This window comes from Macaca mulatta, chromosome 2 (assembly GCF_049350105.2).
Source record: "Macaca mulatta isolate MMU2019108-1 chromosome 2, T2T-MMU8v2.0, whole genome shotgun sequence".
Classification (NCBI taxonomy): Eukaryota; Metazoa; Chordata; class Mammalia; order Primates; family Cercopithecidae; genus Macaca; species Macaca mulatta.
In genome coordinates, this window is record NC_133407.1 from 59033304 (window position 1) to 59048695 (window position 15392).

At 44.3% G+C, this 15392-nt stretch overlaps 1 long non-coding RNA gene across 1 annotated transcript; it reads left to right on the top strand.

Annotated features, from left to right (window-relative positions):
• Window positions 1–11: 11 nt before the first annotated feature.
• LOC114676288 (uncharacterized) lies at window positions 12–11990 on the top strand. The gene is made up of 4 exons (XR_013413616.1): window positions 12–317; window positions 2010–2131; window positions 7113–7193; window positions 10900–11990. It is a non-coding gene; the product is annotated as an uncharacterized LOC114676288 (long non-coding RNA).
• Window positions 11991–15392: the final 3402 nt, after the last annotated feature.

Sequence of the window (15392 nt, forward strand, 5' to 3'; positions counted from 1 at the left end):
CTGAGGTCTCCGTGAGTGTAGGTTTCGTCGTTGTGCTGATGACAAGCAGTGCCCGAACTCTAGGCTGGGAATTGTGCCAGGCTGCTGCTTTCGTGGCTGACCGGAAAGGGGCAGAAGGATTGAAGTTTACGAAGTTTTTGAATCAGGAGGCAAGGTCGCCTTGTGCCCCCAAAAGGGTGGAAAAAGGCCTGGCTAACTGGAGAATCGCGTCCTTACGGTGCATGCATATTTATGATACGAATTAAGCTGCTCAAGGGGTGCTAGGTTTGTCTGCAGTCCATTTATCCCTCCTGGTGGAAGACGCGTAGGGAAACTTGGTAACCAACTCTAATTACATTGGTGATTGGATGACTCGTTACATCCTCTATATTTATGTTGCAATAAAACGTCTTGTGGCTGGGCGCGGTGGCTCACGCCTGTAATCCCAGGACTTTGGGAGGCTGAGGCGGGCGGATCACCTGAGATCGGGAGTTCGAGATCAGCCTGACCAACATGGAGAAACCCCTTCTCTACTAAGAGACGCACAGGAATTTGAGAATCTGATTAATTTTTTTTTCTGCTCTCTCACCTCTGGCAGAAAGATTATTTATTTATTTATTTTTTTTTTGAGACGGAGTCTCACACTGTCGCCCGGGCTGGTGTGCGGTAGGGCGATCTTGGCTCGCTGCAGCCTCCACCTCCTGGGTTCAAGCGATTCTCCTGCCTCAGCTTCCCGAGTAGCTGGGGCTACAGGCGCATGCCACCACGCCAACTGATTTTTTGTATTTTTAGTAGAGAGGGGGTTTCCCCGTGTTGGCCAGGATGGTCTCAATCTCTTGATCTTGTGATCCACCCGCCTTGGCCTCCCAAAGTGCGGGGATTACAAGCGTGATGGCAGGCCAGGCGCGGTGGCTCACGCCTGTAATCCCAGCACTTTGGGAGGCCCAGGCGGGCAGATCACTTGAGGTCAGGGGTTCGAGACCAGCCTGGCCAATATGGTGAAACCCCGTCTCTACTAAAAATACAAAAATCAGCCGGGCGTGGTGGCTCACGCCTGTAGTCCCAGATACTAGGGAGGCTGGGGCTGGAGAATCGCTTGAACCCGGGAGGTGGAGGTTGCAGTGAGCTGAGATCCCGCGGTTGCACTCCAGTCTGGGCGTCAAAGAAAAGAACAGTGTCATTTAAGTCCAGTCAGGATTCAGCCCAAACAACCATGAGTGGGATTTAGATTGTGCTGGATTAAAACCCTGGCTCTAACAGTAGTTGTACCTTGGACAAATGACTTAACCTAAGCCTCCATTTTGATGAAAATAAAATAGAGTTCATAACATCTATTTCAGAGAATTGTGGGAGTTAAAGCAAGCAGCCAATAAAGCCACGCACAATCAGTAGGTGTTGGAAAAAGGAAATATTTGATGAGTTTGTATGTCTCGTGTTTGATTTGTTTCCCTTCTTTAATCTGAAATAATTATAGATTCACAGGAAATTGCAAATATAGCAGAGTCCCATGTACCCTTCACCCACCTTCCTCTGATCATAGCCTCAATACAGTACAATATTAAAACCAGGAAACTGACATCTGTAAAATATTGTTAACCAGACCACAGGCTTTATTCCAATTTCACCAGTTTTTACATGCACTAGCTTGTGTGTGTGTGTGTATGTGTGTGTGTCCCCTGTGTCACCCTTTTATAGTGCTATCCCTTATAGTACTTACTACACATCGTTAGTTGCACCAGTCCACTGTCCTCCTCCCTGTTCTTTGGCAATCACTAATTTGTTCTCCACAGCTATACTTACATCATTTCAAGAATATTATAAAAATTGAATCATATAGTATGCAACTTTGGGGATCAAAATTGAATCATATATCATGCAACTTTTTTTTCATCCACCAAAATGTCCTTGAGATCCATTTAAGATGGTAATATATCAGTATCAATGTTTGTCCATCTTTTTTTTAAATCACAGAGTAGTAGTACATTGTATTGATATCAAATGGTTTTTTTTTTTTCTCTCTCTCTTTTGAGATGGAGATTCGCTCTGTCACCCAGGCTGGAGTGCAATGGTGTGATCTCGGTTCACTGCAACCTCTGCCTTCCGGGTTCAAGCAATTCTCCTGCCTCAGCCTCCCGAGTAGCTGGGACTACAGGTGTGTGCTACGGTGTCCGGCCACATCAGATTTTAAATAAGGAATCTTCTTGCAAATAATTGATTTCTCCCTACATATAAGAGTGATTCCCCCTTTAGTGGTTAAATGATCTTCCTATCAAATGTTAAATCTTTACATCTATGCAGGCAAGATTTACAAACAATAGGAAAAATTACTGGAGCCAAGTATCAGGAAAAGTGTTTTTCATGTTACCCCAATTCAATATGCATGCATTATTAAAGTGGTAGGTGGGCCAGGGGCAGTGGCTCATGCCTGTAATCTCAACACTTTTGGAGGCCAAGGCAGGTGGATCACTTGAGGTTAGGAGTTTGAGACCAGTGTGGCCAAGATGGTGAAACCCTGTCTCTACTAAAAACACAAAAATTAACTGGATGTGGTGGTGCATGCCTGTAATCCCATCTACTTGAGAGGCTGAGGTAGGAGAATCGCTTGAACTTCGGAGGTGGTGGTTGCAGTGAGCCAAGATTGCGCCACTGCACTCCAGTCTTGGCAAGACAGTAAGACTGTCTCAAAAAATAATAATAATAATAATAAAATAATAAGGCTGGGTGAGGTGGCTTACGCCTGTAATCTCAGGACTTTGGGAGACTGACAGGGGCGGATCACCTGAGGCCAGGAGTTCGAGACCAGCCTGACCAACGTGGAGAAACCCCGTCTCTACTAAAACTACAAAATTAGCCGGGCGTGGTGGTACATGCTTTTAATCCCAGCTACTCAGGAGGCTGAGGCAGGAGAATCGCTTGAACCTGGGAGGTGGAGGTTGCGGAGGGCCGAGATCATGCCATAGCACTCCAGCCTGGGCAACAGGAGTGAAACTCTGTCTCAAAAAATAGAAAAGAAATAAAATAAAATAACAAAATGATAGGGGAGAAAACAACCTTAGGAAATAATTAGCATTATTTGTAAGGTATAGAAAATACATTACCTATAAACAGTTTTATACATAATGTATATAATATCTATTTTTTCCAATGGATAACAATAATTAAATGCTAAAAACAAAAACCAGAACTCTTTAATTAAAAGTAAATTACCAAATTTTACACCTTTTAAGAAATGAAACATGTTATTGCTGGTATTTCAGTCCATTCAAGCTTTTAAAGGAAAAATACCACGGACTTGGTGACTTTTTTTTTTTTTTTTTTTTTGAGACAGAGTCTCCCTCTGTCACCCAGGCTGCAGTGCAGTGGCGCAATCTTGACTCACTGCAACCTCCGCCTCCCGGGTTCAAGCAATTCTCCTGCCTCAGCCTTCCAAGTAGCTGGGATAACAGGCACGAGCAACCACGCCTGGCTAATTTTTGTATTTTTAGTAGAGACAGGGTTTCACCATGTTGGTCAGGCTGGTCTCAAACTCCTGAACTCATGATCCACCCGCCTTGGCCTCTCAAAGTGCTGGGATTACAGGTGTGAGCCACTGCGCCCGGCCTTGGTGGCTTTTAAATAACAAATTTATTTCTCACACTTCTGGAGGTTAAGTCCAAAATCAAGGTTCTAGGAAATTCAGTGCTGGTGTGGTCTTCCTTCCTGGTTCCTAGATGGCCATCTTTTTTGCCGCCTTCTCATTGTGTCCTCACATGGCAGAAGGGGTGAGGGAGCTCTCCAGGGTCTCTTTTACAAGGGCACTAATCTCCTTCATAAAGGCTCTACCCTATGACTTAATTTCCCAAAGGCCCTACCTCCAGATGCTGTCACATGGGGGATTAGGTTTTAACACATGAATTTTGGGGGACAGAAACATTCAATCTATTACATTCTGCTCCTGGACCCCCACCCCCCAACTCATGTCCTTCTTACATACAAAACACTTTCATTCCATCCCAATAGTCCAAAAAGTCTTAATTTGTTTCAGCATCAACTTCAAAGTCTAAATCCAAAGTCTCATCTAAATCACATCCAAATCAGATCTGGGTGAGACTCAAGGTACAATCCATCCTGAGGCAGATTCCTCTCCAGCTGTGAACCCATAAAACCAAACATGCTATGTGCTTCCAAAATACAGTAGTTGGACAGGCAGAGGATAGATATTCCTGTTCTGTTAGGGAGAAAGAAGAAGAAAGAAAGGGGCAACAGGTCCCAAGTAAGTCCAACTACATGAGATCTTAAGGCTTGAGAATAATCCTCTTTGACTTGATATGCTTCCTTCTAAGCCTACTGGGATGAAGGTCCCACCTTCTGGACCCACTGGTAAGAGGTCCTGCTCTTACAGCTCTACCAAGCAGGAATCTCACCGCCAGGGCTATGCTAGGCAACCCTGCTGCAAAGGCTCTCATAGCTCTCATAGACTACAGATGCACACCACCATGCTCTGCTAATTTTTTATATTTTTAGTAGAGATGGAGTTTCACCATGTTGGCCAGGCTGGTCTCGAACTTCTGACCTCAGGTGATCCGCAGTCCTCGGCCTCCCAAAGTGCTGGGATTACAGGCGTGAGCCACTGCATCTGGCCTGGGAGATGTTTTTCTTAATGTGACACTATATACACAATGTCCTGTGCCTTGCTTTTTCATTTTCCTTAAACATGTATCAGAAATCTCTTTTGATATTACAACCTACAGAACCATTTCTTTTAACAAGACTTTATACTATTCAATTATAAGGGTGTGTCATCTATTTAATCAGCCTCCTATTATTTCTAGTGTTTCATTGTAAACAGTGCTGAATATATTTGTGGGTAGTTGTCGTTGTTGTTGTTTGAGATGGACTCTTACTGTTACCCAGGCTGGAGTGCAGTGATGCAATCCCATGGCTCACTGTGGCCTCAACCTCCCTGGGCTTTTGGCTTAACAATTCTGTCTTTAAATCATTTCTCTCTTCTTGCATTTTACTATAAGCAGTCAGGAGGAACTAAGCCACATCTTCAACACTGCTTAGAAATGGCTTCAGCTGGCTGGGCGCGGTGGCTCACGCCTGTATTCCCAGCACTTTGGGAGGCCAAGGTGGGCAGATCACCTGAGGTCAGGAGTTTGAGACCAACCTGGGCAACATGGTGAAACCCTGTCTTTACTAAAAATACAAAAATTTGCCTGGGCGTGGTGGTGGATGCCTGTAATCCCAGCTACTCGGGATGCTGAGGCAGGAGAATTGCTTTAACCCGGGAGGCAGAGGTTGCAGTGAGCCGAGATCACACCATTGACTCCAGCCTGGGCAACAAGAGTGAGACTGTCTCAAAAAAAGAAAGAAAGAAAGAGAGAGAGAGAGAGAGAGAGAGAGAGAGAGAGAGAGAGAGAGAGAAGGAAGGAAGGAAGGAAGGAAGGAAGGAAGGAAGGAAGGAAGGAAGGAAGGAAGGAAGGGAAAGAAAGAAAGAAAGAAGGAAAGAAAGAAAGAAAGAAAGAAAGAAAGAAAAAGAAAGAAAGAAAAAGAAAGAAAGAAAGAAAGAAAGAAAGAAAGAAAGAAAGAAAGAAAGAAAGAAAGAAAGAAAGAAAGAAAGAAAGACAATTGTAGACGTATTTTAAAAGCACCAGCCTGGGAATGAGTGAACCATTTCAATTAATCTGAAGATAAAAATCATTCTCTAGTTCAGGGAAGTTTTATTCTATTATCTTAGCAATTATATGTAATAATTTATCTGGAGGTTTGGTTTGCTTTGATTTGATTTGATTGAGGCAGGTCCTCCCTCTGTCACCCAGTCTGGAATGCAGTGGCGTGATCACGGCTCACTGCAACCTCAACCTTCCAGGCTCAAGCAATCCCCTACCTCAGCCTCCCAAGTAGCTGGTACTACAGGCATGCGCCACTATGCCCAGCTAATTATTTTATTTCTCTGTAGAGATGGAGTCTCCATATATTGCCTCTGGTGGTCTTGAACTCCTGGACTGAGGCAATCCTCCCCCGTCGGCCTCCAAATGTGCTGGGATTACAGGTGTAAGCTACCGCATCTGGTCTCTGCAGATTTTTAAGGTTTCTTCTTTTTTCTTTTTTGAGACCAAGTCTTACTCTGTCACCCAGGCTGGAGTGCAGTAGTACAGTGACATGATCTCAGCTCGTTGCAACCTCCGCCTCCCAGGTTCAAGTGATTCTCCCACCTCAGCCTCCTGAGTAGCTGGGACTACAGATGCGCACCACCACACCCAGCTAATTTTTGTATTTTTAGTAGAGATGGGGGGCCGGGGTTGGGGGGTCTCACCATGTTGGCCAAGCTGGTCTCAAACGCCTGACCTCAGGTGATCCGCCCAACTCGGCCTCCCAAAGTGCTAGGATTACAAGCGTGAGCCACCATGACTGGTCCCCTTCCCTTGAATTTATACATGACTGACCAACAGAATACAGCTGAGATGATGCTGGGTTAATTTCCAGGCCCAAGTCTTAAGAAACTGGAAGTGTTCACTTTCTTTCTCTTGAGATACTCACTCCTGGAACTGAGTCCCATGAACTAAGGGAAAGACTATGTGGAAAGAAACTAAGACCTGCAGCTTGCAGCACTGAGTGAGCTCCCAATCAACAGCCCCAAATTGCCAGCAATGTGTGTGAACTATCTTGGAAGATAATCCTCCAGCCCCAAGTTGAGCTGCCCCTGCTAATGCTAAATGAAGAGTAGAGACAAGTATTCATTGCTAAGCCATGCCCAAATTGCTATTGTCTTCTTAGAAGACTTAGTGGTAGTATCTTTCCAACACAAACTAAAACATTTCTCTACAAACCTGGGAACCCACCCCCACCAGGCTCTCAGTGTCCCTCAGCAAATGTGGAACAAATGTCACTATCACTATAAAAACAAAACTGATACTGCATGGGACCTTCAGCCCATACTGTCATGAATAACTGTTTTTGTTTTTGTTTTTGTTTTTTGCATTTTCAACTCCCCTTACTCACTTCAGTTAATATCATTTCCCCTTTTCTTTGGAATACCGGTGTTCCCTGATAGATGTGTCTTGAGGAAGCTGGTGAAACTGCCAAATATAAAACCCTTCTGGTGGTAGCCATGATCCTTTCTTGCTTTTTTTTTTCTTACCCCTTTATAGGTATCCTGTGTTTTCCAGTTGAACGCTTGTGAAAATTCGCTTTATCCTTGAAGTTCAGAATTTTCACCAAGATGTATGATGGTATGTATTGTATAACACATATATGTTTTTCTGTTAATCTCGTTCAACATTTATTAGGTCTTTTTGAACAAAGTTTCAAATCTTTCTTGATTTTAGAGAAATTTTCCTTAATAATACCTTTGATTTTTCATTTTTTCCTCTTCATTAACTCCCCCTAAAAGTCCTAGTAAACTTATATTTTGTTTACTGGATTTACCCCTTAAGCTTTCTCTCATAATTTTCCATTTTCTTTTTGTTCTGTATTCTTAGAAACTTCCAAACTAGGTCCTTCAGAAACAAATTGAAATTGCACAGTTAAAATTTCTGCATTTCAAAATACATAAGAGTTTTATCTCAAAAAACAAACAAACAACTATAAAAAACTTTTTACATGGGGATTGGTGGTCATGGAGGTTTGAATTTAAAATGGCGGATTATCAAAGGCTATTGAAGCTTGGTGATAGGTACACCGAGGGTTCATATGAGACCATTCTGTTTATTTTGTACATATTTAAAATTCTGCATACAGGAAAATAAGAACAGAAACAACAACAAAAACCTCAAAGCAGGTTGGGCACAGTGGCTCACGCCTGTAATCCCAGCATTTTGGGAGGGTGAGGTGGGTGGATCACCTGAGTCACGAGTTCGAGACCAGCCTGGCCAACATGGTGAAACCCCATCTCTACTAAAAATACAAAATTAGCTGGGCATGGTGGTGCATGCCTGTAAACTCAGATACTTAGGGGGCTGAGACAGGAGAATTATTGAACCCAGGAGGCGGAGGTTGCAGTAAGCCGAGATCACGCCATTGCACTCCAGCCTGGGCAACAAGAGCAATACTCCATCTCAAAAAATAAACAAACAAGTTGGTTAACCACCACTATTAATGCTGCTATTCAGTCTGTTTCAGAAACAAAACAAATCCGAAAGAGAGAATTTTACTAGAAGGATATTTATGGCCTCCCAGAATCAGTGGAAGGCCAGGACACCTGGCTTAGCAAAAACACAAAAATCAAGGTGACACATACATCAGGAATTACAGCAATAAACTTCAAGAACATTTTTCAAAAAACTACTCCACTGCCATGCCTGTGATGTCTTCACTTCAAAGTTTTCTAGGCTCTATTACAAAAATTAACACCACCATCTAGTGGACCCTTCGTATACCTATGTCTGATTGTGGATTTCTTCTCTGGTTTTCCAATCATTTCACTAAGATCTGAACAGTATCTTCTGTATATTCCTCAGAATTTTAAAATTGTTTATTTTTGAGGTGGGAATCAGGTTTGTTGAGGTATAATTTATATCCAGTAAAATTGGCCCTTTTTAGTGTACAGTTCTATGAGTTTGTTTTTGTATGTGTTTTTTGTTTGTTTTGTTTTGTTTTGTTTTTGAGACAGTCTTGCTCTGTCGCCCAGGTTGGAATACAGTGGCGTGATCTTGGCTCACTGCAATCTTCGCCTCCTGGGTTCAGGCAATTCTCCTGCCTCAGCCTCTTGGGTAGCTGAGATTACAGGCGCCTGCCACCTGACCTGGCAAATTTTGTATTTTTGGTGGAGACTGGGTTTCACCATGTTAGCCAGACTGGTCTCCAACTCCTGACCTCAGGTGATCCACCCGCCTTGGCCTCCCAAAGTGCTGGGATTACAGGTGTGACCCACGGCGCCTGACCTTTTGTTTTCTTTTGAGAGAGAGTCTTACTCTGTTGCCCAGGCTGGAGTACAGTGATGTGATCTTGGCTCACTGCAACTTCCGTCTCCCAGGTTCAAGCAATTCTCATGCCCCAATCTCCTGAGTAGCTAAGACTACAGGTGCATGCCACCACACCTGGCTAATTTTTGTATTTTTAGTGGATATGGGGTTTCGCCGTGTTGGCCAGGCTGGTCTTGAACTCCTGACCTCAAGTGATCTGCCTGCCTTGGCCTCCCAAAGTGCTGGGATTACAGACGTGAGCAACCACGCCTGGCCCTATGAGGTTTTTGGGTGTTTTGTTTGTTTGTTTGTTTGTTTGTTTTTAAAATTTCCATAGATTTAAGCAAGGCATGGTGGCTCATACCTGTAATCCCAGCACTTTGGGAGGCCGAGGCGGGCAGATCACTTGAGGTCAGGAGTTCTAGACCAGCCTGGCCAACATGATGAAACCCCATCTCTACTAAAAATATAAACGTTAGCGGAGCATGGTGGCGCACACCTGTAATTCCAGTTACTCGAGAGGCTTAGGTGGGAGGATTGCTTGAACCCAGGAGGTGGAGGTTACAGTGAGCCAAGATTGCACCACTATACTCACAGCTTGGGATACAGAGCGGGACTCAGTCTCAAAAAAAAAAAAGTTTTTTTCATAGGTTTTTGGGGGAATGAGTGGTGTTTGGTTACATGAATAAGGTCTTTAGTGATGATTTCTGAGATTATGGTGCACCCATCACCCGGTTCTATGAGTTTTAATAAATATTATAGAACTACCACCACAATCAAGATATGGAATAGGTCTGTTAACTCCAAAAAGTATGTACCCTTGTGCCCATCTGAAGTCAACCTCTCCACCCATTCCCCAACCTCTGGTAACCACTGATCTCTTTTCTCTTCCTATAGCTTTGCCTTTTCCAAAATATCATGTAAATGGAATCATACAAAGTGTACCTTTTGAGTGTGTCTTCTTTCAGTCAGCATAATGCATTGAGATTCATTGATATCGTTGTCCCACATCCCCACCTCCTTCATTTTTTCTCCCCACTAATATTTCATTGTATGGATGTGCCAGAGTGTGTTTATCTACTGACCAGTTGAAGAGCATTTGGATTGTTTCCCATTTTTTATGAGTAATTTTACTATAAACATTTGCATACAGGTTTTTGTGTAAACATATCTTTTCATCTCTCTTGGGCAAATACCTAGCAATAGGATTGTTAGGTCTTATTGATACCAGTGGGTTAGGGGAGGTCCCCAAATGCCAGTGGGGTCTCAACCCCAACCAGTCTCCAGGCTCTTGACACCTTCCCAAGAAGCAATTCAAGGATTAGTTGGAAGATAATGAAAGTGAAACCGTCACTGCGAGATTATAACTGAGACAGTGAAAGAGGTCTGACCTGACCAACTCCATCTTGCCTCTGACCATCAAGCCGTCCTAGTTCATTCCTGGGTGTGGGACAAACTAACTTTAGGAGGAACTTAGTTTATAGTTTGAGGCAGAGATGATAACAGCCTTTTCCCAAAACAAATCCCCTTCTTGCCTGGGGACTAAACTGCCTTTGTAGTACTAACGTATTAGTCAAAAGATTATAAATTATGGTTTAGGAGTCATGCATCTGGAGGCTACAAGATTCTGACACTCCCTAAATTGCTCCTGGGGATAAAAATCACTCTGAGAGGCTGGGTGTGGTGGCTCACGCCTGTAATCCCAGCACTTTGGTAGGCCGAGGTGGGCAGATCACATGAGGTTGGGAGTTTGAGACCAGCCTGACCAACATGGAGAAACCCCATCTCTACTAAAACTACAAAATTAGCCGGGTGTGGTGGCACATGCCTGTAATCCCAGCTACTTGGGAGGCTGAGGCAGGAGAATCACTTGAACCCAAGAGGCTGAGATTGTGGTGAGCTGAGATGGTGCCACTACACTCCAGCCTGGGCAACAAGAGTGAAACTCTGTCTTAAAATAAATAAATAAATAAATAAATAAAAGAAATAAAACACTATTATAAAACCTAAGACCAGTGCTTGGGATATTTTGCAGACCCTGTCCTCGATGGATCAGCCGGCACCACCCAGATAGATAAATTGGCTCATCTGATCTTGTGGCCCCCATCCAGGAAGTGACTCAGTGCAAGAAGACAGCTTCGACTCCGTATGATTTCATCTCTGACCTGACCAATCAGCACTCTCAGCTCACTGGCTTCCCCCCACCCACCATTTTTTGTTGTTGTTGTTTGTTTGTTTTTGAGACCGAGTCTCGCCCTGTCGCCCAGGCTGGAGTGCAGTGTTGTGATCTCTGCTCACAGCAATCTGCGCCTCCAGGGTTCAAGTGATTCTCTTCCCCTAGCCTCTCAAGTAGCTGGGATTATAGGTGCATGCCTTCATGCCTGGCTAATTTTTGCATTTTTAGCAGACACAGCATTTCACCATTTTGGTCAGGCTGGTCTCAAACTTCTGACCTCGTGATCTACCCTCCTCGGCCTCCTGAAGTGCTGGGATTACAGGCGTGAGCCACTGCGCCCAGCCAATTCGTTCTTAAAAACTTAATGCTTAGGGAGACTGATTTGAGTAGTAATAAAACTCTGGTCTCCCACACAGCCGGCTCTGTGTGAATTACTCTTTCTCTATGGCAATTCCCGTCTTGATAGATCGACTCTGTCTAGGCAGAGGGCAAGGTGAACCCACTGGGCGGTTATAAAAGTATGGAGGTTTATTGCAAAGAGAAAATTACACATTCAAGAAAGGGGAGTGTGAACATACTCGAGAGTCACACAGCCCGATCTGAAGTTTTTATCTTTGTAGATTTCTTTAACCAAGGAATGGAATATTCATAAAGAATCCTGGAAAAATGTAGAGATTTCTCAGAACTGTGGTGCCATTTTTTAACCAAATATGGGACTGTCATGGCACTGGTGGGTGTGTGATTTAGTATGTTAATAAGTGTATAATCAGGTCCTAGGTGAAACCTAGGTCAAATCCAGCGCCATGTTATGTCCTGTCAGCCTTAGTGAGTTTGGCCCACACCCTGGTTTTTAGAGTCTTATCAGCCTCTACCTTATGCAAATATTTTAACAGTTTTTTTCCTTGTTACGTGAAACTGCTGCCTGGAATTATTAAATTTTTCTGCAACCACCTTGTATTATGCCTGTCTCATTTTCCCGTCTCAGAGATGACTACTTTTTATTTTTCCAGATTGATGAGGGAGGAAGTCAATCTTACGTATTTACTTTCTGTTGAATGGGGCATTGGCCCTGCCTATCGAGGGTATGCAAATCTCTGGCTGCTTGGTCTGAGGGTCCCAAGGGTGGAGCATCAGGAGAGTCTGAATATGAGGCAGGGATTGGCTGCAATCTCTGTATGACCATTATTTTGGCATTGAACTACAGCAACCTAGAAGACACAGACTTTACAAGGAGGTTAAACAAATAAGGACCAAAGATTAGTAGTAATAAGATAGTTATTAAAGATCCTAGGAAAGGTAGGAATTATGTCACACTTGGTAGGTATCCTTTGATGAAGTCCCAGATGGTTCGAGTAGTGGAGCTATTGAAATTATGTAGCCAGGGCCGGGCACGGTGGCTCAAGTCTGTAATCCCAGCACTTTGGGAGGCTGAGATGGGCGGATCACGAGGTCAGGAGATCGAGACCATCCTGGCTGACACGGTGAAACGCCATCTCTACTAAAAAAAAAAAAATACAAAAAACTAGCCGGGCGAGGTGGCGGGTGCCTGTAGTCCCAGCTACTCGGGAGGCTGAGACAGGAGAATGGCGTGAACCCAGGAGGCAGAGCTTGCAGTGAGCCCAGATCGCACCACTGCACTCCAGCCTAGGCAACAGAGCGAGACTCCGTCTCAAAAAAAAAAAAAAAAAAAAAAAAGAAATTATGTAGCCAGGTAGCCTTTTGGTAAATATTTTGAATTTGTAGTTTAATACTAGTTTAACTAGTTTAATATTAGTTTAATTTTTAGCTTAACTAATTGAGTTGTTAATATAAGAACAGTCGGTGTGATTTATTATTGTGCAAACCCCTCCTTGTTCGGATAAAACCTCGTTTTTTGGGTTTTTTTTGAGACGAAGTCTCACTCTGTCCCCCAGGTTGGAGTGCAATGGTGTGATCTCGGCTCACTGCAACCCCTGCCTCCTGGGTTCAAGTGATTCCCCTGCCTCAGCCTCCCCAGTAGCTGGGACTATAGGCACCTGCCATCATGCCTGGCTAATTTTTTGTATTTTAGTAGAGACAGGGTTTCACCATGTTGGTTATGGCTGGTCTCGAACTCCTGACCTTGTGATCTGCCCGCCTCAGCCTTCCAAAGTGCTGGGATTACAGGAGTGAGCCACTGCACCTGGTCCAAAACCTCTTGTTTTTTTGACCATTAAATGGTTTATGCTCTGGCCCTGTTAGGGCCTCATACAACTGCTTAGCAATGAGCCCAAATCCTGGGATCCAAATTCTGTAAAATCCTGCCATATTCAGGAAACTTCTGAGTTTTTTTTTGTTTGTTAAAGTTCTGTTTTTTAAGATAGTCTCTTTTTGTCTGATGGACAAGGTTCAGTATCCTGGGCTTAGGATGTACTCCAGATATTTTACTTTCAGCTTAGAAATCTGGGTCTTGGCTGGGCGCGGTGGCTCAAGCCTATAATCCCAGCACTTTGGGAGGCCGAGACGGGCGGATCACAAGGTCAGGAGATCGAGGCCATCCTGGCTAACATGGTGAAACCCCGTCTCTACTAAAAAATACAAAAAACTAGCCGGGCAAAGTGGCAGACGCCTGTAGTCCCAGCTACTCGGGAGGCTGAGGCAGGAGAATGGCATAAACCTGGGAGGTGGAGCTTGCAGTGAGCCGAGATCCAGCCACAGCACTCCAGCCTGGGCGACAAAGCAAGACTCTGTCTCCTAAAAAAAAAAAAAAAAAAAAAAAATTCTGGGTCTTGAGGCTGGGCGCAGTCACCCACACCTGTAATCCCAACACTTTGGGAGGCCAACGCCTGCGGCTCACCTGAGGTCAGGAGTTTGAGACCAGCCTGGCCAATATGGTGAAACCCTGTGTCTACTAAAAATATGAAAAATTAGCCTGGTGGGGTGGTGTGTGCCTATAGTCCCAGCTACTCCAGAGGCTGAGGTAGGAGAATCACTTGAACAAGGGCAAGGGAGGTTCCAGTGGGCCCAGATCACACCACTGCACTCCAGCCTTGGTGACAGAGTGAGACTCTGTCTCAAAAAAAAAAAAAAGAGGCAGGGAGTGGTGGCTCACGCCTGTAATCACAGCACTTTGGGAGGTTGAGGAAGGTGGCTCACCTGAGGTCAGGAGTTGGAGACTAGCTTGGCCAACATGGTGAAACCCTATCTCTACTAAAAATACAAAAGTAGCCAGGCATGGTGGTGCATGCCTGTAGTCCCAGCTATTCGGGAGGCTGAGGCAGGAGAATTGCTTGAACCCCGGAGGTGGAGGTTGCAGTGAACTGAGATCGCGCCACTGCACTCCAGCCTGGACGCCAAAAGTGAAACTCCCTCTAAAAAGAAAAAGGAAAATATACCACCCATTGTACAGGAATCTTGTGAAGATTACTTTTAAAATTATTTATTATTATTATTATCATGATTATTTATTTTTTTGAGATAGAGTCTCACTCTGTGGCCCAGAGTGGAGTGCAGTGGCACCATATCAGCTCACTTCAACCTCCGCCTCCTGCGTACAAGTGATTCTTATGCCTCAGCCTCCTAAGTAGCTGGGACTACAGGCATGCGCCACCATGCCTGGCTAATTTTTGTATTTTTAGTAGGATAGGTTTTCGCCATGTTGGCCAGGCTGGTCTCAAACTCCTGGCCTCAAATGATCTGCCTGCCTTGGCCTCCCAAAGTGCTAAGATTACAGGTGTGAGGCAACACACTCAGCCTATTGTGGCTAATTTTATTTTCCAAGTATTGCACCATGATTTCAGTTCCACATGTTCTTCCAGAACACTCTCCTTAAATCTGGGTGGGTCTTGTGATGCATTTAATTAAGAGAATGCAGGGAAGTAAACCTGTTTGATTTCTAAGACTAGATTAGAAAAAACCACACAGCTTCTACCTAGTGCTTGATATCTCACTGCCCATCCCTTGCCACTCACCCCCACACTCTCCTTGGGAGTCCTGAGCTGACACATAGGAAATCTAGTTAACCTGAAGTAGCTGTGATAGAGAGACCACATAGAGGTAGAGATGCCAGGAGGACTACAACTGTTCTAGCCCTCAGCTGTTTGAGTGTCCCAGCCCAGGTATCACAGATATGAGCGAGAAAGCCTTCACATGATTCTAGCTTCTAGCCTTTGAACTACTCTAGCTAAGGCCTAGCGGGGTTGGGCTTTGGGCAATGCCAGCTGACACAACAGGATGAAGAAAAGCTGCCCCTGCTGAAGCCTGCCCAAATAGCAGCAAAATTGTGTTGTAGTTTTAAGCCACTAGGTTGGGGGTTGTTATATAGCAACAGATGAGGAGAACAATTACAGACTAGCTATTTTATGGATTGTGGCTCAATTTGGGTTTGCCTAATG